Source organism: Cebus imitator, unplaced genomic scaffold, assembly GCF_001604975.1.
Source record: "Cebus imitator isolate Cc_AM_T3 unplaced genomic scaffold, Cebus_imitator-1.0 Scaffold507, whole genome shotgun sequence".
NCBI lineage: Eukaryota > Metazoa > Chordata > Mammalia > Primates > Cebidae > Cebus > Cebus imitator.
This window is the reverse complement of record NW_016107822.1, coordinates 1-26,961: the sequence shown is the minus strand read 5'-3', so window position 1 is coordinate 26,961 and position 26,961 is coordinate 1.

The window sequence follows — 26,961 nt, the reverse complement described above, 5'->3', positions numbered from 1 at the left end:
AAAAGAAAAAAAAAAAAAGAAGAACAGGGCAGAAGCCTCTTGACATCAGTATAGGCAATGATTTTTTGAATAGCACACCAAAAGCTCAGGCTACAAAAGCAAAAATAAATAAATGGGACTACATCAAACTAAAAAGCTTCTGTGCAGCAAAGGAAACAATTAATAAAATGAAAAGAGAGCCTACAGATTGGGAGAAAATATTTGCCAACCTATATGTGATAAAGGGTTAATATCCAAAATATATAATGAGTTTACACTGCTCAATAGCAAAATAAAAAAATAATAACCCAAAGGATCTGAACAGACATCTCTCTAAAGAAGATGTAAAAATAACCAACAGTTATATGAAAAGTTGCTCAACATCACTAAACATCAGGGAAATGCAAGTCAAAACTGCAGTGAGATATCACCTCATACAGTAAGGATAGCTATTATCAAAAATACAAGAGGTAATCCCCTCCCTCATCAGTAGAAAATTTGTCTTCCATAAAACCGGTCCCTGGTACCAAAAAGGTTGGGGACCATTGCCATTAACCATCCTCCCATTCCACTCCTCTTCATTACCCTTCCCAGCCTCTGGTAACCATCATTCTACTCTCTATCTCCATGAGCTCAACTGTCTTAATTTTTAGCCCACACAAATAAGTGACAGCATTCAAAGTTTCTCTTTCTGTGTCTGGATTATTTCACATAACACAGTTAAACTCCACTTCCATCCATATTGTTGCAAATGACAAGGTCTTATTCATTTTTGTGGATGAACAGTACTCTATTGTGTATAAGTAACACATTCTCTTTATCCATTATCAATTAATGGACATTTAGATTTCTTCTACATCTTGGCTATTGTGAATAGCTGCAATAAACACAGTAGTGTAGATTCTCTTGGATACACTTATTTCCTTTCTTCTGGGCATATACCTAGCAGTATATGGGTTGCGATCATATGGTACCTCTATTTTTAGATTTTTTGAGGAAACTCCAAACTGTTCTTCATAGTGGTTGTACTAATTTACATTCCCACCAACAGTGTACAAGGGTTCCCTTTTCTCTACATCCTTTCTAGCATTTGTTATTGCCTGTCTTTTCAATAAAAGCCATTTTAACTTGGATGAGATAGCATCTAATTGTAGCTTTTACTTGCATTTCTCCAATTTAGCACACCTTTTCATATACATGTTTGCCATTTGTATGTCTTTTGAGAAATGTCTATTTAGGTCTTTTGCCCATTATTTGATCAGATTATTAGACTTTTTCATATAGAGTTGTTTAAGTTCCTTGTATGCTCTGGTTATTAAACGCTTGTCAGAAGGATAGTTTGCAAATATTTTCTCCTATTCTCTGGGTTGTGTCTTTACTGTACTGATTGTTTCCTTTGCTGTTCAGCTTTTTTACTTGATGTGATGTCATTTGTCTATTTTTGCTTTGGTTGGCTGGGCTTGAGAGGAATTACTCAAGAAATCTTTACCCAGTTCAATGTCCTGGAGAGTTTCTATTATGTTTTATTTTAATAGTTTCTTAGTTTGAGGTTTTAAATTTAAGTCTTTAATCCATTTTTATTTGATGCTTATTTGTGGCAAGAGATAGCAATCTGGTTTCATTCTCCTGAATATGGATATCCAGTTTTCCCCCACCCTATTAATTGAAGAGATTGTCCTTTTCCAAATGTATGTTCTTGGTTCCTTTGTTGAAAATGAGTTAATTGTAGATGTATGAATTTGTTTCTAGGGTCTCTATTCTGTTCCATTGGTCTATGTGTCTATTTTTATGTCAGTAACATACTGTTTTGTTTACAGTAGGTCTATAGTATAATTTGAAGTTAGATAACATGATTCCTCCAGGTTTGTTCTTTTTGCTCAGGGTAGCTTTGGCTATTCTGGGTTTTTCTGGGTTCCATATAAATTTTAGGATTGTTTTTTCTATTTCTGTGAAGAATGTAATTGGTATTTTGATGGGGATTGCATTGAATCTGTAGATTGCTTTGGGTAATATGGCCATTTTAACAATATTGATTCTTCCAATCCATGAACATAGAATATTTTTGCATTTTTTGTGTCTTCTTAAACTTCTTTCAATGTTTTATTGCTTTCATAGAGATTTTTCACTTCTTTGGTTAATTACTATGTATTTAATTTTATGTAGCTATTATAGATGGGATTACTTTCTTGATTTCTAACATTGTTCATTGTTGGCATATGTAAGTGTTACTTATTTCTGTATGCTGATTTTACATTCTCCAACTATACTAAATTTGTTTATCAGTTCCAATAGTTTTTGGTGAAGTCTTTAGGTTTCTGCAAATAGAAAATCCTATTATCTGCAAACAAGGATAATTTGACTTCTTTTATTTAAATTTGGATGCCCTGTTTTTCTTTCTTTTTTCTGACTGCTCTACCTAGAACTTCCAGTACTATGTTGAATAAAATTGTTGAAAGTGGACATCCTTGTTATGGTCCAGATCTTAGAGGAAAAGCTCTCAGTTTCTCCCTATATAGTATGATATTAGCTGTAGGTCTGTCATATATATCTTTTATTATGTTATGTTCCTTGTATCCTGATTTTGAGGAGTTTTATCATGAATTAATATTGAACTTTATCAAATACCTTTTTGGCACAATTGAAATAATTATAAATGATCTGGCCAATGCTGAAGGTGGGATGTTGAAGCCTCCGGCTATTATTGTACCAGCGTGACTCTCTTTAGCTCCAATAATATTAGCTTTATATATCTAGATGCTTCAGTGTTGGGTGCATATATATTTAAAACTGTTATATCCTCTTGCAGATTTGATCCCTCTATCATTCTATAAACACCTCCTTTGTCTCATTTTATAGTTTTTGTCTTGAAATTCATTTTATCTTACATAAGTATAACTATTTCTGCTTTTCTTGATTTCCATTTGCATGAAATATCTCTTTCCATCCCTTTATTGTCAGTCTATATGTGTCTTTATATATGAAATGTGATTCTTGTGAGCAATAGATAGTTGGATCTTGTGTTTTGAATCCATTTATCCACCTCTGTCCTTTGATTGGAGAGTTTGGTACATTTACATTCAATGTTATTACTGATAAGGAAGGACTTAACAAGTCTTTACCAATAGTAAGAACTTAATAGTAAGTGTCTGCCATTTTGTTTTCTTTTCCTTTTCTTTCTTCTTCTTGTTCTTTTAGTAAAGGTGATTTTGTGGTTTTCTCTTCTTTCCTTTGTCTTCCTTTCAATAAAGGTAATTTTCTCTGATAGTATGTTTTAATTTCTTTCTTGTGTGTCAATTGCACATTTTTTTAAATTTGAGGTTACCATAAGGCTTGCAAATAGCATCTTATAATCCATTTTAAACTGATGACACCTTAACGCTGATTACATAAACAAAGAGAAAACTAATAAAAACTCTGCACTTCAATATCATTCTGCACACCACTTTTTAACTTTTTATTGCTTTTATTTACATCTTATTGTACTATGTCTTAAAAGGTTATTATTTTTGTTCAATTCATTGATTCATCTTTCTACTCAAGATATGAGTAGTTTACCCACCACAATTATGGTGTCATAATATTCTGTGTATTTACATTACTAGTGAGTTTTGTGCCTTCAGATGATTTATTGCTTATTAACATTCTTTACTTTCAGATTGAAGGACTTCCTTTAGTATTTCTTGTGGGACAGGTCTGGTGTTGAAATCCTCAGCTTTTGTTTGTCTGGAAAAGTCTTACTTCTTCTTCGTTTTTGAAAGATACTTTCACTGAATATACTATTCTGGGAGAAAAATGTTTTGTCTTGTCTTCAGCACTTTAAATACATCGTGCCACACTTTCCTGGCCTGTAAAGTTTCAACTGAGAATTCTTCTGTAAGACATATTACAGCTCCAATTTTTGTTATTTCTTTTCTCTTGCTGCTTTTAGAATGTTTTCATAATCAAACTCCTAAAGGTAATGGATAATTAAATGTCTTGAGGTAGTTTTATTTGGGTTAAGCCTGCATGGTGTTCTTTGACCTTCTGTTACTTAAATACTGGTATCTTGCTCTAGGATTGAGAAGTTCTCTGTTATTATCACTTCAAACAAACTTTCTACTCCTGCCCTCTCACTACCTCATCTTTAAGGCCAATGACTCTTAGATTTGCCTATTTTCTAGATCTTTCAGGGATGCTTCATTCTTTTTCATTCTTCTTTCTTTTGTCACCTCTGTCTTTTCAAACAGGCTGTTTTCAAGCTCACTAATTCTTTATTCTGCTGGGTTAACTCTTCTATTAAGAGACTGGTACATTCTTCAGCATGTCAACTACATTTTTTCAACTCCAGAATTTGTGCTTGATTCTTTTTTAGTCATTTCAATCTCTTTGTTATATTTACCTGAGAGGATTCTGAACTCCTTCTCTGTATTACCTTGACTTTTACTGGATTCCTTCCTCAAAACAGATATTTTGAAGTCTCTGTCTGAAAGATCACATATCTCTGTCCCTCCAGGACTTGTCACTGGTTCCTTATTTAGTTCAATTGGTAAGGCCATGTTTTCCTGGATGGCCTTCATGCTTGAGGATATCTGTTAGCATCTGGGCATTGAAGAGTTAGGTATTTATTAGTCTTTGCAGTTTGGTCTTATTTGTACCTGTCCTTCTTAGGAAGGCTTTCCAGGTATTCAAAGGGACTTGGGTATTTGGTGTAAGTTTTTGATCACTGTAGCCACATTTGCATGAGATGTCACCCCAGGCCCAGTAACACTGTGGCTCTTGCAGACTCATAGAAATACTGCCTTGGTGGTCTTGGATAAAATCTGGAAGAATTATCTGAATTACCAGACAGACTCTTAAAGTCTTCCCTTACTTTCTCCCAAACAAATGGAGTTTCTCCCTCTCTATGCTGATCTGCCTGGGGCTGGGGAAGTAGGGGGTGGGCAACACAATACCTCTGTGGTCACCACCACTGGAACTATAATGGGTCAGACCTGAAGTCAACACAGCATTGAGTCTCATCCAGGTCTGTGGTAACTACTGCCTGGCTACCACCTATGTTCACCCAAGGTCCAAGGACTCTACATTCAGCAGACGGGGAAGCCAGCCTGGCTTACCTTCTTCCCTTCAGGGCAACAAGTTCATCTGGGAACTCAGGCCTAGAGTCAGAAACCTTAGGAATCTACTAATGCTATATTCTCCTGAGCTGAGCTCACACCCAAGCCACAGGACAAAGTCCTCCCCACTCTTCTCTCTCTTTTCCACAAGCAGAGAAGTGTCTTCCCACAGCCACATCACCCCAGGCCCACAGTGAGTACTTCCTGACTATCGCTGATGTTCATTCAAGGCCAAGAGCTCCTCAGTCAGCTTGTGATAAATATTGTCAGGCCTGAAACACTCCCTTCAGGGCAGTGGGCTCCCCTCTGGCCCAGGGAAGGTCCAGAAATGCCATCCAAGAGCCCACTTAATGGTCTACCCCACTGTGGCCAAGCTGGTACTTAAGCTAAAAGACCAAGTCCCCTTTACTCTTCCCTCTCCTTTCTTTCAAGCAGGATTCCTTCCCCATAGCCACCACAGCTAGAAATATGCTTGGTCACACCTGAAGCTAACACATCTCAGAGTCTCACTCATGGCTCATGATGAATGCAACCTGGATACCACTGCTGATTATTCAGGATCGAAGGGCTCTTCAGTCAGCAGGTGATGAATCCTGCTAGGACTGCGTCCTTCTCTTCAAGGCAGCAGGTTCCCTTCTAGCCCAGGGTATGTCTAGAGATGTTTAGGAGCTAGGGCCTGGAATAGGGGCCCAAGGACTCTGCCTGATACCCTACATGCTGTGGCTACACAGGTATACAAGTTGCAAGCCAAAGTTCTCTATACTTTTCCCTCTCCTCTCTTCAAACAGAAGAAAGGATTCTCTCCTGGGGGTGTGAGCTGTGCTGCCTCAGGCTGGGGAGCAGGTGATGCAAGCCACTCTGGCTGGTGCCTCCTTAGGTCACATGGCCCCCAAATCCACAGGTTCCAAGCCCAGCACAGCACTAGGACTTGCACAGGAATTGTAGTATTTGTGGCATAGACTGCGTTTCAAGTTTATTTTGGACCCCAAAGCCCTGTAGTCCACATTGGCAGGGCTTGCTGAAACTCAGATTCCAAAGACTGAGATGAATGCTGCTCCCTGGCTAGGGCTAGTATAAATGCTTCTCCATGCCCAGTGCTGCTTTCCATTGTGACAGCACTAAGTTCCAATGCAAAGTCCTGCAGTCACTTTGTTCTCCCTCCCTCAAGTGCAGTTTCTCCGTGCCATGCAGCCACTGCTGGGAGATGGAGCGGGGGGAAGAGGGGCAGGACAGTGTCAACAATTCAGTACTATCTTTTCTACCCTCTTCAGTGTCCCTTTTAGTAGTTTGAAGTTAAAACCAGGTACTATGATCCCTCACCTTATTCTCGGTTCTCATGCTTTTTTGTGTCGATAGTTGTTAAGTCTTGTGCTCCTGCAGGGAGGATGATCAGTGGTGGCTTCTATCTGGCCATCTTGTTCTGCCTCCCCTTCTCCAATATACACCTGTTATATATTCTTTTGATGATATGCAAGAAAACACTTGATAGGACTCAAAGGTAAACCAGCTAATCACTACAAATAGTTTCACAGACTCTCAAGCAATTATAAGGGTAAAGCATAGAGTAGAGTCTTAGTTCTATCTTAACTCAGTCTAATGCAGCTACTTTAGAGTATTTAGAAAGGAAATGTCCTACTTAAGCTGTTACTGTCCTAGTTGTTTTATATGTTCTTATAATTTGAAGTATGCAAGTTATTAAATTGCCTTGAGCTCAACAAAGTTGTGATGCATCCGATAATCCCTGAGGTTTAAAAGCAATAAGGACACTCAGGCACTTTTTCCCCCTTAGCTTAGGGAATCCAAAGCCCTGTTCATCTAATGAATAAAGAATAAAGAATGACTAAAAATAATGCCCAAAGTAGTGGATGTCAAACCAACAAAGTAAGCTGCCTTACTCTAAGAATTAAGTACCTCTACTTGGTGGGACAGAGATAAAGTCTGACTTATGAAGCAGGAGTCTCTGGAGAAATAACTGCTAAAAGCTTATCATTTAGCTAACAAACAAGATGTACTATATATGTTCTTACTAGAAAAAGCTTTAGGTTAACTACAATCTCAAAGTCAAATATGAAGCTTCTGAAGCTTATTAATGCCTAAAATGAGATCCATTTAAACCTAAAATTAAATCAAATGAGAGTTTAAAGAAAAATCAGTTGAGTTCATAATGAAATATATCTGCAGTTCTTATGGTTTCCAAGAAAAAAACAGCTTCAACAATCCCATGGTGTGTATTTGGAAGCAGGTTTTTGTTTCTGTCATCTTTCCTACTGTTATTCAACTGTCAGATTTAATCTACCCATAGGTAGGATATATCCATACCAGTCAATTTGTAAAATAAAGGTAATAAAAATAACATTATTAATAAAACTGTATTAAGTGCAGTGAACATGATTTTATTATACATGAATCTTAGATGATATTTAGTAATTATTGATGAAATCTATTATACTAGAAACAATTCCTCTAACTATTTTCTGGGTACATAAGAAGACTAGCTTTTTGGTATTATTTTATCTATTTCTATATGGGGTCATGTGACTGAATGTTGGCTAATAGAATATGGGGAGTTGGGAATTATATGGAAATTATACTACTCCTATACTCGACCCCTAGGATACAGTTAAGAAATCCAGGAGGCTCTAGAACATGGAACCACAATCATAGGATTCTGGATTCCTGAGTTACCACTAGAAGGAAAAACATCCAGATTGAGCCTTCTGACTTTGCATTACACGTAGCTATTAATGGTCCAACTGGTTTTTATAATTCTCAATCTCCAACCAAACTGAGGAGATAATGTGCTATTTTATGCTCCTGAAGATAAAATTTAACATTCACTGAGCACTAAATATGTGCCAGGCACTTCCTAAGTGCTCCTAAACGTTATCTCATATACTTCTCATAAGACCTTGAGCTTTAAAATCTATATGAGGAAGCCGAAGCTAGAAGAGACCCAATAAACTTCCAAGGTTATACAGCAAGGAGATGCAGAGCTTGGTTGAAACTTAGCAGTTTCTCTACAGAGATCACACGACAAAAGTACATGGGATTCCTACACAGTACATCCCAGGAACTATGCTAGCCAATTGGGATCCAGAGAATAAATAGAGTGCCCGACTTTGAGCAACTTATAGCGAAGTGGGGAAATAACTGATATTTCAAGGGCTCAATAAACTACCCTAAAAAAAAACTAAAACATAATACAAGTGGGGGAAAAAAACAACTTCTGGACAAATTTGGTGCTTCATGAGAACCCTGTCACTATTCTTCATTTCACTGAATGGATCCAACTCATAGGCATCATCCTGAGACCTTCCCTAACCTGAATACTTGAGGAACTGAAAAATTGAATCATTTAACACCATTTCCTACACTGTGGCTCCCTGAAGTACTATTAAACTATCTAAGCAAACTGGAGTTTAGTTATATGTTAAATCACTTTTTTTTAAGAAAAACATAGGATTCTGTAATTTACTTGTCTACCTTACAACATATAATAAAAATGAAAATAGTAATTTGCATTTTTATGTTCCAAAGTTCTAATCTTTTTATAGATAATCTTTCATTTAATTTTTATAATAATCCCATAAGATAGATATTATTATTATCTGGCTTTCCAGATGAAGAGACAAAAACATGGAGAGACTAAAGAGGTTAAATAACTTCCTAAGGTCACATTGCTCACAAGTGGTAGAGCCAGTACATATACATTTAACTTTATCTTAAAATGATTGTTTAGTTGAAGATGTTTTCTAAAAACTTGTTGAAGCAACACACACATAACATAAAACTAACCACACTAATCATTTTTAACTATACACTTCAGTGGAAGTAAGTATTAATACATTCACATTTTTATGCAACCATCACCACCATCCATCTCCAGAACTTCTGAGTCTCCCCAAACTGAAACTCAGAATTCATTAAACAATAATTCCCTAATTTCCCTTTTCTGTAGCCCACATCCATTACACTTTGTCTTTATAACTGACTACTCTGGGTAAGTCATTTCTTGATTGATTGATGCCTGCCCATTCTGTGAATTGCTGCTGATTTCAGGTAAGTAAATGCTATCCTTATTAGTCTCAAGCTGTGTTTTTAACAGTGCTTCTGTCCCCTCACCCCAACACTTTATTTGCTGCTGCTTTTGCTAAGCACACCATCCTGTATGTTTACTTGGTGCTTTACTACTGGATCTACTTTCCTAGTCAATCAATCCGTAGCCAATTTTGGTGAGCTGCCTTTGATGCATGAAGAATAACTGCCCAAGGACTTGACACTAATATCCTGATCAAACATTATTAAATAAACCAAAAAATTAATTCATTTAATACATATTTACTGAATACTGACTACTTCCCAGGCATTGTGTTAGACAGCTGTAGGTGAGCAAAAACAAATGCACTCCCAACCATCACAAAGCACACAGTTTAGCACTAGACAGGCACTAATCAATTAACTCTAATAGATATAATCCAAAATTTTGGAAAGTGCTATGAAGCAGTACAAGACACCTCAAAAGCACAAGATACATGGTACAAGAGGATAGTAAGGATAGGACAGAAATGACAAAGGGTGAGTGGATGTTACTTAGGCTGAGATTGGTAGGGAAAAGCATTTTATACTTAGGGCCCAGCTTGTGCAAGGGCTATGTGTCCAGCTGGAGCATTGTAAACATAAGGGACTTAAAGAACATAATGACTAAGGGAAATCCTGGGCCAATATAAAGCTGGAAAGATGAGCAAAGCCCAGATCATCTAGAGTCATAGCTCTGTTGAAGTCACAGGGAGTTTTGAGACAAGTAATTACAGAAACACCACCAGTAAGATCATGTGATGCTCAAATAACTGCTGAAATTTATCTAAAATGAGGTTGTTATTATTACTTGGGAAATCTTCCCAGAGGCATAAATGACTTGTTATTTACACACACCCTGTGGGCAGTTTTCTCTATAAGAGCTATCGAATGAGAAAGGTGGTATGAAATTTGTTCCTGACTTTAGTTGAAGTCATCAGTGACACCACCTAGGTAGGCCCTGGAAAGTATTCAAGTCTGCCTCAGCTTACTGTTTAAGGCTGCTATGGATGATAGCTGCATCGTAGACTTACTCATTTCAGTATTAATGCATCCTGATGTGGCTGAATTAATGCCTTAAATCAAATGGAAAGATTAATGCCTAAAACCAGGAAGAAAGCCACTAGGTTTTCTAAGATAGACCCTGGTGCTTTTTGGGATTTGTTTGGTTAGCTAGGCTTGGAGTCCTGGAGGGTACAGTGGGACCCTGGGTTATCAGGTTGGCCTTATCATGCCACTTGGAATTCTATTGATATTCACCTTAATTAATTACTGTATGAGACAAATTACACAGATTTGGGCCAGCTTCTGCCAGACAGATTAATTAGAGTGGCCAAGGGAATGGCATACTCATGTGAAAATTCAAAAAGCTAAGATAGAATAGAAACAAAGGGTGGGTATCATTGGGAGACAATTTTCTATTGGTCCCTCACATTTATGCCTGTCTTACAAGCAAAGGCACTAACAGCCTTTGCTCTGGATCATATTTTCATGCATCTTTGCTAGAAAATAGCCTTGCAAGATAGAAATAGTAACTCTCTCTCTTTGAAGCAAAGGGCAGATTTGTTTACTGTCCAATATAATAAAGATAATGTTTCTGTCCAAGGCAAAGGTCAGACAGGTTTGCTTAGAGTACATCATAAAACATTCCCTTTTCCTTAATTTGGTTGAGGTTCCTTTTCTATAATGCAAGCCACTGCATATATAGGTATCATTGAGCCTTCTTTGCATTGTGTGGGGGAATAGGGGTTCTGAAAAGCAGGGAGGGGGCTAAACTGCTACTGCTATTGTTTTGAGTGCAAAAATCTTTGTATCTGAATCAAAAGTCTGTGTTTTGCCAAATATGTGATGGGCTAACTGATTAGTTTGTAAGTAGGGTAACATCTTAGACTTGTCACATCTCTTGACATTCATAAATCTTTAGGGTAGATATTACAATGTCTGCTTTTCAGATGAAGAAACTGAGGTTTTGTCACATAAAGTATGGTATCTAGTTATTCATTTTTATGTTTTTGGTCAATCAAACTACGTCTAAATATTAGGAATCTAGATATGAATGTGTAAAGAATCTATGCCCCTAGATTGATCTTAAATACTTTTGTCAGAAAGTTATCTTTAAATGTGCTGTACTTATTTGTTTCTTTAAAGATAATTGGACCAGGCATATGGCTGATGCCTGTAATCCCAGCATTTTGGGAGGACAAAGGTGGGTGGATCACCTGAGGTGAGGAGTTCAAGACCATTCTGGCCAACATGGTAAAACCCCGTCTCTACTCAAAATACAAAAATTAGCCTGGTGTGGTGGCATGCACCTGTAATCCCAGCCACTTGGGAGTCTGAGGCAGGAGAATCACGTGAACCCAAGAGGTGGAGGTTGCAGTGAGCCTGGATTTTGCCACTGCATTCCAGCCTAGGCAGCAAGAGTGAAACTCCGTCTCAAAGAAAAAAAAAAAGGTGCTGGAATCCAGATCAAACCACACCTGAAGGGAACATATAGCTGGACTTTTGGTTGCATGATTTTAAAAATACCCTTAAGTAAACCAACTAGCAGTGTATTTTCTAAATCTTGCAACTGTCAGGTTGCTGATTAATATAGTCCATGTGACTTTGGAACCCATCTTCATAACCCTTAACACTATTCTATACTATACTATACTATACCTTCATAATCCCCAGCACTTTTAGATGTTAAAAAGCTAAAAAGCTATACTTTGTGAAACATTTAATCAAGAAACAGATTTTAAAACACTGGCAAATAACTGTCCAAACGTTTTTACGTGTTACAAAAGAAATAGTCTTCCCTTGTCCAGAGCTGTTGGCATGAAAGTGCTTCAAATCTCATACACGTAAATAGCTGCTAAGAGCAACGAAGGAGAAAATAAAATCACCGAAAGCTATCTAGAGCATTTGGCAAAGACATAAACAATATTCTACCTACTAATATGCTTATCAGCCATCAAGAAATAGATGACAGAATCCCGTAGTCAGAATCTCAGAGTTTACTTTAACTGAGAAGAGCATAGTATGTTTGAAGAATTTCAAGTAGTGGAATGTTAATGCAGAATATAGTATTGAGAAATTAATCTGGAGAGGCAGGTACCTAGGGGTCAGATCATAAATGGCATAGTGCTTTGATGTGTAGGCTAATCTGTTGCATTATTATTCAGCAGGTCAGATGTTTAAATTTGGGAAACATAGACCACATCTTTGCAATATGAGCATTCTGAGACTATGATTACATTGCATGTTTGTTTGCAGGGTAATACATACTGGAAAATAATGTTTGTAAACATCTGTAAATTCTTAAAAAGGTCCATGAATAAAGAAACATTATGAAATCTGTTGGGAGTATCTATAGGGGAATTTCCCTCGAGGGATGCTTAGAAGAGACTAATCTGTCTCCTGGACTGTATATGGATTAAGCAGACAGCACATGATACTGAAAAAAAGGAAGTCAGGTAAGAGACTATGGGAAGTACCATAAAAATGATGTAAACAGCACTTTCATCAAATGGAGAAGCTCAACAAGAGTCCCTATTGGGTAAATCCAATGGGCAACAACATCCTTGCTATAATTATGTATAACCATAATGAGCCTAAGAATATGTATGCATTTTAAATCACCAAGGATACACTTAAGAATAGCATTGCATACAAAGGTAGTTTGCTAATAAATCTCTGAAATAACTTCAGTCAGTATTAAGTTTAAGATTGGTTTTATTTTACATTTTAATGAATGTCTTTCAGTTTCCAGAGGATACCAGATATCTCTGGCTGTATAACATCAATTTCAGAAATAAACTGAACAAAGATCACATAAAGCCATGTGAGTGGGCAGAAATAAGAGCAATTATTCATAGCCCAAATAATCCAAACTATATTTGTATGTCAGTAATTTAGAATGTAAGAAGAAAAATATTATGCAAAAGAGCAATATACCAATTAAAAGATGCTCAACATTACTAATAAGAAAAACATAAAACCCTTATACCTAAAAAGAGTAAAAAGATTAAAGTCTTCAAATACTAAGTATTTACAAGGAAGTTGCCCAATTCTTACACTGCTAGTGGAGGAAAATCATGGTAAACAACTTTGGAGAACAACATGTTAACATCCAGTGAAGCTGAAGATACTTAGACCCATGGTAGGCAGAGTAATTACCTCTCAAAGCTGTCCATGTCCCAGTTTCTAAAACTTATGTGTAAATTGCATTAGCTGGCAAAAGGATTTTGCTGATTTGCGTAAGTTAAGAATCTGAGATGAAAAGATTATCTAGGTGGGCCTAACATAATCACAAGGGTCCTCGTTAGAGGCAGGAGGTAGGAAGGCCAGAGTCAAAGAGAAATTCGGGACTAATGCAGTTGGCTTTGAAAATAGAAGAGACTGCAAGCCAAGGAATGCCTCTAGAGGCTGAAAGTAGCAAAAGAACAATTCCTTATAGCCTCCAAAAGGAACACAGGCCTGCCCATGCTTTGATTTTAGCCCAATGACCTCCAAAACTGTAAGACAGCAAATCCGTGTTCTTTCAAGCCACCGAGTTTATGATCATTTATTATAGCAGCAATAGAAAACTAATACACGACCCTTTGCCTAGAAATTTCATGTTCAGATATACAGATCTAGAGAAAACTCTCGCACATGTACACAAAAAAAACTTATTCAAAAATGCTTAGTGCAGCATTTTTATAAAAGCATAAAATTAGGAACTACCTAAAGGTCCATCATCAGGAAAAGGTACACTGAGACATAATCATACAGGAGAGCAGTCTGCAACAGGGAAAATAAGTAGAGCTCCATGTGATAACATAGATACAGCTCTAAAACATAACACTTAGCAAAACAAAATTTAGTTTATCTTTTAAATTAGATTTAAACACACACACACACACACACACATATATATACACACACAATGTCTACATAATATATTTATATACAGAAAGAAAATAGCATATGCTTAAGAATGATAAAAAACTAAATTCACGACATGATTACTTCTGAGAACAAGAGGGCATGCTGGTTTGAAGAAAATTTGAAGCAAACACCACGAAATAATGAGATTTGATCAAGTTAGGCGATAAGCATGTAGTTGTTCACCATTCTACTTCCTTTAATCATTGATGGTTCCAGTAGTTTCAGATCCAATATTCTGTATCGGTCTCTCCACTACAACTGCCACCCCTTAAGCCAGTTAAATGTTCCTGGAAATATATCAAGACACGATGTTCTGTTTTCTCATATTACTCTCAGAATCTACATACAAAATACTTATAAAGCCCCCCGTACTCAGATGCTATAGTTCAAAGAAAATAGTTGACATGAAAGTTTAAGAGATCTTATAAAAGTGGTATAAGGCAGGTCTTCTCAAATTTTTGGTCTTGGAATTCCTGTGAACCCTAAACAATTGAGGACCACAGTGATCGATATGGGTCATATCTATCAAACTATTAAGACTTAAAACAGACACATTTTTAAATATTTGTTAGTTCACTTAAAAAACATTACCATAGCCCTACATCTTAGAACATAAATACATATGTTCTAACATGTAACATTTAAACATTTTTAAAACCATGAATAATTAGTGAGAAGAATGGCATTGTTCTGCATCTCTGTAAATTTCTTGACTGTCTGGCTTGATAAAAGCCAGCTGGATTCTGATGAAATGTGTTGTTTGGGTTGAAGAATATAAAGATAATCTGGCCTCACACAGATCCACAGACTTTATAGACCTGAGGAAGACTGTGGGGATCTCCAAGAGTCCTCAGACCAAATGTTTAGAACTGCTCACATAAGGAATATTCTTTGTTCTCAAAACCTGAAGAAGAATCTGACCAAAAGTGAAAAAATATTACATGAAAACAGGCTAAAATTATTTGGTAATTTGAAGATTAGTGAAATTATAGAATACCAGAATCATAATTTTCACCCAACCCAAACACACTCATCTTAGAGCTTAAAAGATACGATTTTTTGCACAAAAACATGATAAATTTAAAAAAAATACAAGGTAAAAAACATGGAGAGAAATGCCAGATATAGGTGACGGGGGAATGGAGGCAGGAAACCACTTTGCCATGTATGTACCTATGCAACAATCCTGCATGATCTGCACATGTACCCCAGAACCTAAAGTACAATAAAAAATACATATAAACATTTTAAAAAATTGGATAATTTTGATTCCAAAAACATTTAAATATTAGTAAGTAATAAAATAGTGATGCCTAAGGAACATAATGAAACTTGCATTCCCATGCGTTTTGCCCTCCCAAAAGAAGTGAAGATGTGCTGCACAAGTAGAAAGACATTTTTATCTCCTTTTACTATTTACCGCCAATGAAAGAGAAAAATCAATTGAGAAAAGGAAAATCATGAAGTTCTATAACTGAATTGCAGATGATTTGGTATTCTCATAAAATTGAATTGGACATATTTTAGGCAAGAAGCATTTACCACAGTATGAATATCTTAATTCATATGTGTGCTTGGCATCGAAATAAAAGTATTTCAGACCAAAAATCAATCAATGAGAATATATTAAAAACAATAATGCAACCACGACATCACCACTACTACCACCCCCTTTACTCTTAGAGGAGTAAAGGAAGAATCTTAAGAATAATAATCATGGTGAACCACAAATAAGAAACAGCTATAAGTTCACAGCCCATTTTCATCCCCTGAGCATACACCTTTGGGTAGGAAAGCAACATTCTCCGGGCCAGATCTAAATAACTCCTGATAGAAATTTAAGTGCCTGAATCTTACTGCTAACATAACTAATCTGGAGTTTATTTGACAAAACTCCAGAAGGGACAGGAGTGGAGTAGGGAATTTTCTCAACAGTCCTTTATTCTGGAGGATAGTTAACGCAATGTCAGTACACTCATAGTTCCTCCAAAGTATGAGATTTTTGATTTAAATGTTAATTCTATAATATTGCCAGAAAATAAATGCTGCTACTTTTGTACAAATTAACCACTTAAAAGTTAATTATAGGTTTATTTTTTAAGTATTTTGTTTAACTTTCTAAAAACCAAGTGAAGAAATTAACCAGATGAAGTGTTAACAGTAGCTAAATTCAAGATAAAACATTAAGTTACAGAAAAGCATTATTTTTACTCTCACCAAATTAAACAAATTAGTAAATTTTCAAGGTTGCTAATATACACACAATAAATGTTCCTATTACAATTTGTATCTTACATGGGAGAGGTCCAGTTTATCTTATGAAAAACTACCACAAATAGCATAATCTTCCAACTTTCAGATTTGTGTGTTGCTAACAACTCTGTAAATTTAAACTCTGGAACAATGCCCAGAATTTCTTGTTAACTGAAAACCAGGCAAATCCCTGAAAGAGATCACCCACATTCCATTGTTAATACATGTTTTGCTTCTCAATAGTTTTAGTAACAAATTTTAGAGTTTGCATTTCTGTGGTCAGGCTCTGTGACATCAGTTCCCAAAGTTATGTGTGTTACTAGCACAATGGGTGAGCAATTTTTTTCACAAGTACTCTGAACAAAACACAGTCAAATATAATTCATTTAAATTTCAAATGATTATCTGACACCTAGCACCTTAAAGAGGGAAAGAAGGACATAAAACCATATCTCTGAATGCAGGACTTAGGAAGCTATCATTATCCAAGACGATTAAAGTGAGATCCTTTCAGAACTAAAACTTTTTAGGCTGGGCTAGATGGTTCACACCTGTAATCCCAGCACTTTGGCAGGCCAAGGTGGGTGGATCACTTGAGGTCAGGAGCTTGAGACCAGTCTGGACAACATGGCAAAACCCTGTATCTACTAAAAAATACAAAATATTAGCTGAGTGTGGTGGCGGTCACCTGTAATCCCAGCTACTCAGGAGGCTGAGGCAAGAGAATCACTTGAACCTGGGAGGCAGAGGTTGCAGTGAGCTGAGATCATGCCACTGCACTCTACACTGGATGACAGAAGAGCAGAGGGAGACTGTATCTCAAAAAAAAAAAAAAAGAAAGAAAAAAAAATTTTTTTCAGATCCTAAAAAGGTAGTAGGGTACAAAGACCATTGATTACACACAACTCTATCTGAGGGATTAGCACATCATGCTATAATTAGACACTTAATACTCCTCAAGTGAAATATACAACACTTATTAACTGAAGAACTATAAATCACCTCACGTCAGTTTGGGGTTAGTATTACAATTAAATGAGACATGAAAGCATTTCTATTACCATTCAACAATCACTTGAGTTGCATGTGAGCACTGCAGAAAACAAAAGCAAAAAAAAAAAGTGAGTAGATATAGAAAATCAAAAGGTTAAGAAAAAAATTAAATGATATAAGGGAGGGAAGATGAAAGGATAGAGACAGAGAAGGAAGGAAAGCAGAAATAGGTTCAAGCTTTCATAGTGTAAACAGCCAGAAGACTTGTAGAATTTCATGGTCCATCATATCCAATGAGCGAATAAAGATCAGTGACAAATAAATGGCTATTGCAGAAGACTAAAGATAATTTATGCTAGTTCTTTAGTTTGTTTTTATTGCCATTCTAAGACATGGAATGACAGTCGAGAGATGTACATGCCCTAATCTTGGAAATTATGAATATGTGACATGGCAAAGGGAATTCTGAAGATGTGGTTATAGACCTTAAAACAGGAACATAATTCTAGATTACCCAGAAGGACCAAATCCACTTACAGAAGCCCTTGGAAGCAGAGAACTTTCTCTGGTTGGAATCAAAGAATTGTGGCGAGAAAAAAAAGTTGAAGAGATTTGGCATGTGAGAGGAACTTAGCCCAGTGTTGCTGAGGGTAGAGGGTAGAGACACACAGAAAGCCTGTGAAAAAAGGCAGACACCCGAAGGACTGGCCTGAACTGACAGCCAGCAAAGAAAGAATGGCCTCAGTCCTACGACTTCAAGCAACTGATTTCAGCTAACAGCCAAGAATGAACTTGGAAACGAACTCATCCCCAGAGTCTCTAGAAAAGAACATAGCCCACCTGACAACCTGATTTCAGCCGTTTGAGATTCTAAGGATATAGCCCAGCTGAGACATACCAGACCTGGATCTCTATCTACAGGACTATGAGGTAACAAAAAGGTGCTGTTTTAAGTCACCAAATCTGTCACAATTTGTTATGACAGCAATAGAAAACAAATATAGCCATCCCTGTGAAAAGTGATGTTGGTCAATTCCAGTTGCTGCTTGGCCACAAAGAAAAACATTAAAAGTAGGAGTTCAGAGTGAAGTTCAACAGAAAAAGGCAACAGGGATGATTAAACTTGGTGCTATCAAAGTACAATTAAAATACTCCAAATATTTTTTATTGAGCATATACTATATGCTGACAGAGAGTGTACTGAAATTTACATATGTAATTATCTTTATTACTTATGGTCAAAGCCCCAGTTTTCTGATGCCTATGATATTACTATCAGGAGGAATTATACCTGTAATTGCTTTACATAAACTGGTTTATAAAACTGAATACATGGGAAGAAAATAGTATCTTCTCCCAGTGAAAAACACTGAGTGTGTCAAAGATAAATCAAGCTAGTCTTAACAGCAAAGCTTTTCATTCAAAGTGACTTTTATTTTGGCAAACAATCAAACATGATTTAGCAAGTGATCAGATAGAAAAGTCTATTATTTATGAAAGACAGGATACTATTTAAGTAAGAGATATTGACAATTTTGACTTTATTGTATAACTAAGTTATCATGTGTCTACAGGCACAAATTGTCTAAAATTTTGTTTTCATTTAATGACTCTTACAAGACACGTAAAGGTCTATGTAGACAGCAATGTTACCTAATAGCTGTAGATCATCTTATCATAGTTTAAACCAAACAGACCAACATAGTTTAAGTATATTGATCTTTTATAAGATGCCAGATTTTAGAACCCCAAAGCAAAGTCAATAGAAAAATACATAGAACACATTCTTTTGGCTAGTTGCTTTCCAAAGAAGGACCTATAATCATAAATTAAGCAAGATGAAGATTATTTGATAATTGGAAACTTCATTCAAGTTAAAGGTTCAAATGCCTCACTTTTTATATAAATTACCATAGATTTCATAGAGTTTTTAACCATTTTAACCATTTTCAGTGCTATGTATCACCAAAGTTTCCAAAGCTTATAGAAGCCAAGGACTTCAGTAACCAAGCAAATTAAATATTATTTAATATGACCTCAGTGCTATATAAAGTTCTTCTGTTATTTTTCTCATCATGCCTAGTGACATAAAATTCAGCAAGAACTCTTCAGCAATATTTTGAAAAATACCAAAATGACTCTAGGTCTCTTATGAATTTTTAAGACTTCTCTTAGGCAAGTATTACTTTCTTTTCGTGACAGATTTCCTTATAGCAAACCTATATTTTCCAAATCAAGGTGTAGCCTTTTTCAACTATATTCAAGGTAGAAATAATCTCAAAATTGGCTATGCAATGTGTATCACTTCCTTCTGAAGTTTGCCAAGTAATTATGGGCCTATAAATTTCTAACTGGTTACATTTGCTTTTGATCTAAACCATTAACTTAAATGTATTGAACTAGAAAATTAGAAAGTAAAAATAGCAAACAAAATCAAATGTAAACCTAACCATAAATTCCAGGTATGTGTATTAATATGTATATGTTCAGAATATGACAGATATGTCATCACCATTCTATTAAGAAAAACATCCAGCTGGTAGTGTACATTTACATTTAAAGGATATTTTGTAACTACAGATATGTATTTAATAAGAAAGGAAAGTAACTGAAATTCAGAAGAATTCTCATTCTAATAGCTACATTTAGGTTTAACTCTGCATTATCTCATATTTAATGTTTGGTATTTACAACTTATTTCTTCTGAGTTGATGCAGCAAATCAATAAGATGAGGTCACCCACCATACTCCATGCTTTTCTAAGTCATCTTCCAACTGCATTTGTGGTTTTCTTGAGTACTACTTCAACTGAAAAGGTTTAAAATAGCTTCCTGAAGAATAGTCACATTCTTTCCCTTAAAGACTCTGAGTCCATGCAACAAACTAAAAATAGGTTTACACTCCCTGCCCCCTCCTCGTTGCAAATGGGCATTGGTCCAGAGGATGAATCTGACCAGGCTTGAAAGAAAACCACAGAAAACCGAGAATATTAATAAATTAATAAATGATGATCCCCCAGCCCGGGAGCAAATATGAATGTGCCTCAGGACATAGATACTCTCTGCCATTTGATTTTGGAAAATAAAATATGATTTTTTTTCTTTGCAGACTGACCTTTTTCCAAAATTGAGTTAGTTTGAAACAATCTATCAGGTTTGATATTTCCTGGCCCTCAAGACAGTTTACAGCTATAGCAAATGTGTGTCTTTGCTTAGAGCAAATGGTAGCCTGTCCCAGATAATTTAAAACCCACAGGTTTTAGACGGGGAAAAGTTTGCATCCTGTTAATCATATTCTTCCCAGACAGCACACCCAAATAGGTATTGCATAAGCACAGCAATGCATTCATTAATCCTGGTATAGAGCACACCATCAAATGACAATCTGACATGTATCCTTCATTTCTCAATACTCCATTAAAGCCACAGACACTTTACATTGTTAATGTATAATCTTTCTCACATGAGAATGTCTTACAGAGACATACGCATAACTGCAAAGAAGAGAGGGACTAGCTTTTTATTACATCAAACTCAATGGGAGAATGAAACAAGCATTAGACAGGTGAAAAGTAAAAGGCTGGAAAAGCAATTAGAAGAAGATGATTACAAGAGGAGCAGATGTTCGCCTCTAAATTTCATCACGTGTAGCTCATAGACTTGAAATCTCATGCATTGGAAGGTTAAAAATGGGGCTGGGGGTGTGAAAACTCACTTGTTGGAGCTATTCAGAATTGAAAATAGTCTGATAAATCCAGGATTCTCATGACCCCTGGCAGCATTCACATCTCATCACAGTGATAAATGTCCCATTGATGCTTTGGAGAGCATCGATCACATCAGCAGACTGCCCTTGCTGTAAAGCATCTCAGTGATTTATAGGCTTGGCCAGCCTGAATGTACCCTTTCAGCTCTGCTGCACACAACAGGAGGCCTCCCAAGTCACCTAGGTGAAGGAAACTTTCATTTGCTGTTCAATTCCATCTTCCTGGCAGCTGAATTCTCATTATCTCATATATCTAGGAAAGATTTGCTTATAAGATATAGGATGTGTGTGTGTGTGTGACAGGATCTCACTTTGTCATCCAGGCTGGAGTGCAATGGCACAATCTCAGCTCACTGCAACCTCTGCTTCCTGGGTTCAAGTGGTTCTCCTGTCTCAGTCTTCTGAGTACCTGGGACTACAGGCATGTGCCACTATGCCCGGCTAATTATTGTATTTTTAGTAGAGATGGGATTTCACCGTGCTGGCCAGGCTGGTCTCAAACTCCTGACCTCAGGTGCTCTACCCACCTCAGCCTTCCAAAGTGCTGGGATTACAGGTGTGAGCCACCACACCCAGCCAGATTTGCCTACAAGGTTTCATTCAGTGTCTTCCAAGTGCCTCACCTCTTCAAGATATTCTGGAAAAACTTAGAATGAACTGATTTTGCAGTTTTCTTCATGTATAAGTTAACATTTTTGAGTTTTATTTTTGTCAAGGAATTTATCAAATCAAATATATTTTGTAGATAGACATCTCTGGTCTACTTCTACTGAGCACAGCTACTCCCTCCTTAAAACAAAAAACCTCCATGACTCCCTTAATGCTTATAGAACGAAAGTTCTAAGTCCTTGGATCTACATTTTTGGCCCTCCTTAACCTAGACCAGGGTTCCTTAACCTCAGCACTATTGACACTTGGGGCCAGAGAATCCTTTGCTGTGCAGGACTAACCTGAGTATCACACAGTGTTTGTGAACCTTGTGGCTTCTACCAATTAGATGCCAGTGGTACCACTTCAAACCCTCCAGTTGTGACAACCAAAAATGTCTTCCAGGCATTGCCAAATGTCACCTGAAGGGCAAAATCACCCCCAGTTGAAAAATCACTGATCTAGCTCCAAACAACCTTTCCTCAAATCTTCTATCAACACACCCCCACATAAAGCTTCTGATCCAGGGGAAATGAATTTCTTAGTTGTAGTCTAGACTACTGCATGATGGTTCTCATTTTCATATTTTTCCAGAGTATCGTACCTGTATCTTTCTTCTTCAGGGTTCACCTTATATTTCAATACCTAAAATTTTCTTCTGGGCAATGTCAGTTTGTTTGAATCCTAAGGTTTATTTTATTCTTTTGAAAGATTTTGATTTTGCCCCTGGTACTGCATTTAGTAACTACAACTTGGCATGAGTCTCCTAATCTGTAGGCTGCTTCTCATTATTTAATTAGAATAATATCTAGTCCATGTACCTATTTTTTGTGAAAGGCAGATAAGATGATGCACATGGACATGCTCTAACAATTGTAGAATACAAAACAAATGTAGAAATTATCAATAAATCATGAAGCGCCTTCTGATATTTCTGTTACAGTTATTGCTATTTAGCTCTTGTACTGTGATTTACATGTTTGCAACTCCATCACATTTTCAAGTTTATTATATGAAGACAGATTCCCAGATTATGAGAGTTTTCAACAAGAACCAGGACAATCTGGCATTAATATTTATTTATTTCATTTATTTAACTATTTAATCACACAGTCCTCACAAGTAAAAATAACCTTATATTTCATCTCTTTCTACAGTCATTAATTCCTCACCTAAGAGTTCCATATGATACAAAGGTTTATTTTGACTACTTCATTACCACCCCAAAGCTGGTATTTCATTAGGAAACCTGAGACCAATTCTGATAATTTAGGAGTTAGCATTAACACATATCTGAAAGAAGGAAAGTAAAATCAAGACTGGGTTAAAAGAGTAACTACCAATGCAATCTCTCCTTCTTCCACCCTATCCAGCAAACAGCAAACCTCTGCCTTTCTTTCTGATGTCTCCCTCATCTGGCAGTGGCAAAGCCATTTATATTTATAAAAGCCTCCAAAGTCGGCAGTAAGTATGGCTCCAAAGCAAAACTACCTGTAGGCTCTCACTGTTACATGAAATAGTTTCATTATTTAGAGATGGATTTAATTAAGGAAAATAAATAAATCATTAAGATAGTTGGTGAATGTGGTTGGCAATCAATTTGGGTAATATTGCACTTAGTAAAAACAATTCTACAAAGCTAACTTGTATGACTCAAAATCTGTATGCAACTGAAAAACAGTCAGGACAACAATGTTTGGAATTCTAGCAACATTTATTGAATAAGTTTGTCACCTCTCATATAGTGATTATCTTAAAGCGATGTTCACTTGTATATTTTAGTTTTGACAGTTTATTATAAAAATAGTCATTACACAAAACCAGAGCTCACCTGGGTAAAAGCACCACTGTTGGAAGTAGAACATATGGAATCAAGTCAGTGGTGTTCTGCATTTTATGTAATAAGTTTGTTCTTGGATAAATTCTGTTTTAAATGCTTAAAAATCTGATTAGATTGTTAAAACTTTTGAAGGAGTTTTTAAGCAAATACTATCGCAGAGCACAGGATTTTTTCTCTAATTTGGATTATACGTTACCTAAAATTCTCATGAGGTGATTTACTCAAGATACACTATAACCAAATTAGCCAACCGCGGTGGCACATGGCTGTGCTTCTAACTATTCAGGAGGCTGAGGTGGAAAAATCATTTTGAGCCCAGGAGTTCAAAGCTACAATGAGCTGTGATAGGGCCACTGCACTTCTGCCTACGTGACAGAGTGAGATCCTATCTCAAAATTCAAAAAGAAAAAAATTGCCAGTAATTAACAACAGATTACTGTAAGTAAGCAAAGATTTATTTAAAACCCTGTGCAGTCTCTAATGTTGAAATGCATCTTTTAAAAACAAAATGCACACTCTAAATATGGTGTCTGTATTTTCTGCTTGCATTAAGGAATGAATACTCATGGAAGTCCATTTTTAAAAATAGACCACAGTTCACTGCAAATTGTATTCCAACATCACTCGGGCAAAGGTTGGTGGGGGGGACCATTTGAGTTACAGATCAAGTCTGTATATAAATATACAGAGATACACTTGTGGTTTAATAAGTGCTATCTAGAATAAAAGCCTTTTTAAAAAAATCAATGTTCCCTAATTGATCCACTAGAAGTTTCATTTTGACAGTGAGGAGTAGAGTCAGAAATAGTATCTGGTTGATTTAATTCAGCACTTTACAACAGTGGACTATGATTCACATGTGGTTAGAAGGAAATCTACTGAGATTTACAGTTAGATTTTAGAGGCTATTTGATTTCTAAAGCAGCAAACTTGGCAGCTAATTGATAACTTGAAATTGTTGATGAGTTGTAAAGTTAGGCCAGTCTCCCCGGAATTAAAGAGAAAGGCTTTACAAACCCTCATCCTCATAATGGATTTGAATAAACACATTTCGGAAAACATCAGGGTATAAGAACCAAGTTATTTAAATCTGTGTAGACCCAATGGGGAACAAAAGTTACTTTTTTAACCTATAAGATCAAATTTTTAATATTTAGCTAATGGTCTTAAAATGTAATGTCTAATGTCTTTCCATAGTGCTTGCTTGAATGTTATCACATTTGCTAAAACCTGAAGAATTCTTTTATAATAGTTTCAAATATTAAGAAACATATATGATAATCTAAAAGTGCTTAACAAGATCAAGTACTTCACATTCTCACTTATAATTGGGAGCTAAATAATATGTATACCTGTGAATTGAGAGTAGAATAACAGACACTGGTGACTTGTAAAGGTGGGGGCGGTTGAGTAACGAGGAATTACCTAATGGATACGACATTCACTATTCAGGTGATAGCCACAGTAAAAGCCTATGCTTTACTGTTACACAATATATCCACATAATAAGACTGCACTTGTACCCCTAAATCTATAAAAACAAGAAATAAAAATATAAAAAAAGACTGAAAGAGCAAGTTAGTGTACTTCCTATGTAAAATAGTTTTAGCTAAAAAGAAAAATCCCAAACTCCCTATTCATTAAAAAAAAAACTTAAAGTCTAATTGGTTACATTTTAGTATTATGAAGAGTAATATCAATCTATTAGACAATAATTAGACCTATTAATAACCCATTATGTATATTCAATATAGTGCTGACAAAACCTGATGAAAATAAGAAGTATTTTGTCTGTAATTTTGCCTGTCTCCTCCAGACATAAAGATTATTGTCTTTTCTGTGTAAAATCTTTAAGAAAAAAGTCTTATGATGAAGAAAGGAGTCCAAGGTCAAAGAAAATAAACCCAGTGCAAACAGATCCAAACTTCTCAAAATAAAATAAGCAGTTGCATCTTCAGATAGCTTGTCAAATTCCACATATTCTCATAGTTCTGCAAGTAAAGGACTATCACAAACTCACATTTTTAAAGTTATTAATAAAAGCTATCACTAATAGGGCCCTTATGATATGTCAGGCTCTTTTCTAAGATATATAACTCGCCCAATAACAGTTAGGTAATATTACAACCTCCAAGGTTACATAGCTAGTAAGTGGCAGAAACAGATTTATCCCATACTCTTAAAGGCCAATACTGAATACTGACTCTCATGAGACAAGCAACTGCCTAACTGTAATGAAAGAACATGGTCCAAGCCTTTGTAAGTTATTAATAGAAAAGACTATCATCACAAGCAAAGGTTTATACCTAACAACAGATGCAGATGCAAAATCCATTTGCCATGAGACTCTTAGGAAATAATCTATTCAAAAGCAGGTGTTGTCATCCTAGTCTCTGATAAAACAGACTTTAAACCAAAAGATAAAAAAAATAGGGCATTACATAATGGAAGGGATCAACGCAACAAGAAGAGCTAACTATCCCAAATGTATATGCAGCCAATACAGGAGCACCCAGATTCATTTAAAAGAAGTTCTTAGAGACCTATAAAGAGACTTAGACTCCCAAGCAATAATAGTGGGAAACTTTAATACTAGATCAACTGTCAATACTAGATCAACAAGCCAGAAAATTAACAAGGACTTGAACTCAGCTCTGGACCAAGTAGACCTAACAGACATCTGCAGAACTCTCCACTCCAAATTAACAGAATATATATTCATCTCAGCAACACATAGCACTTATTCTAAAATTGACCACACAATTGGAAGTAAAACAGTCTTCAGCAAATGCAAAAGAAAGGAAATCATAACAAACAGTCTCTCAGACCACAGTGCAATCAAATTAGATCTCGGGATTGTGAAACTCACTCAAAACTGCATAACTACATGGAAACTGAACAACCTGATCCTGAATGACTACTAGGCAAATAACGAAATTAAAGCAGAAATAACAAAGTTCTTTGAAACCAATGAGAACAAAGAGATAACATACCAGAATCTCTGGGACACAGCTAAAGCAGTGTTTAGAGGGATACGTTAGCACTACATGCCCACATGAGAAAGTGGGAAAGATCTAAAATCAACACCCTAACATCACAATTAAAGGAATTAGAGCAGCAAGAGCAAACAAATTCAAAAGCTAGCAGAAGACAAGAAATAACTAAGATCAGAGAAGAACTGAAGGATATACAGACACGAAAAACCCTTCAAAAAAATCAGTGACTCAGTCCAGGAGCTGGATTTTTGAAAAGATTAACAAATAGAGTGCTAGCCAGACTAATGAAGAAAATAGAGAAGAATCAAATAGAAACAATAAAAAAATAATAAAGGGGAGGTCATCACTGAACCCACAGAAATACAAACTACCATCAGAAAATACTAGAAGCACCTTTATGCTTAAA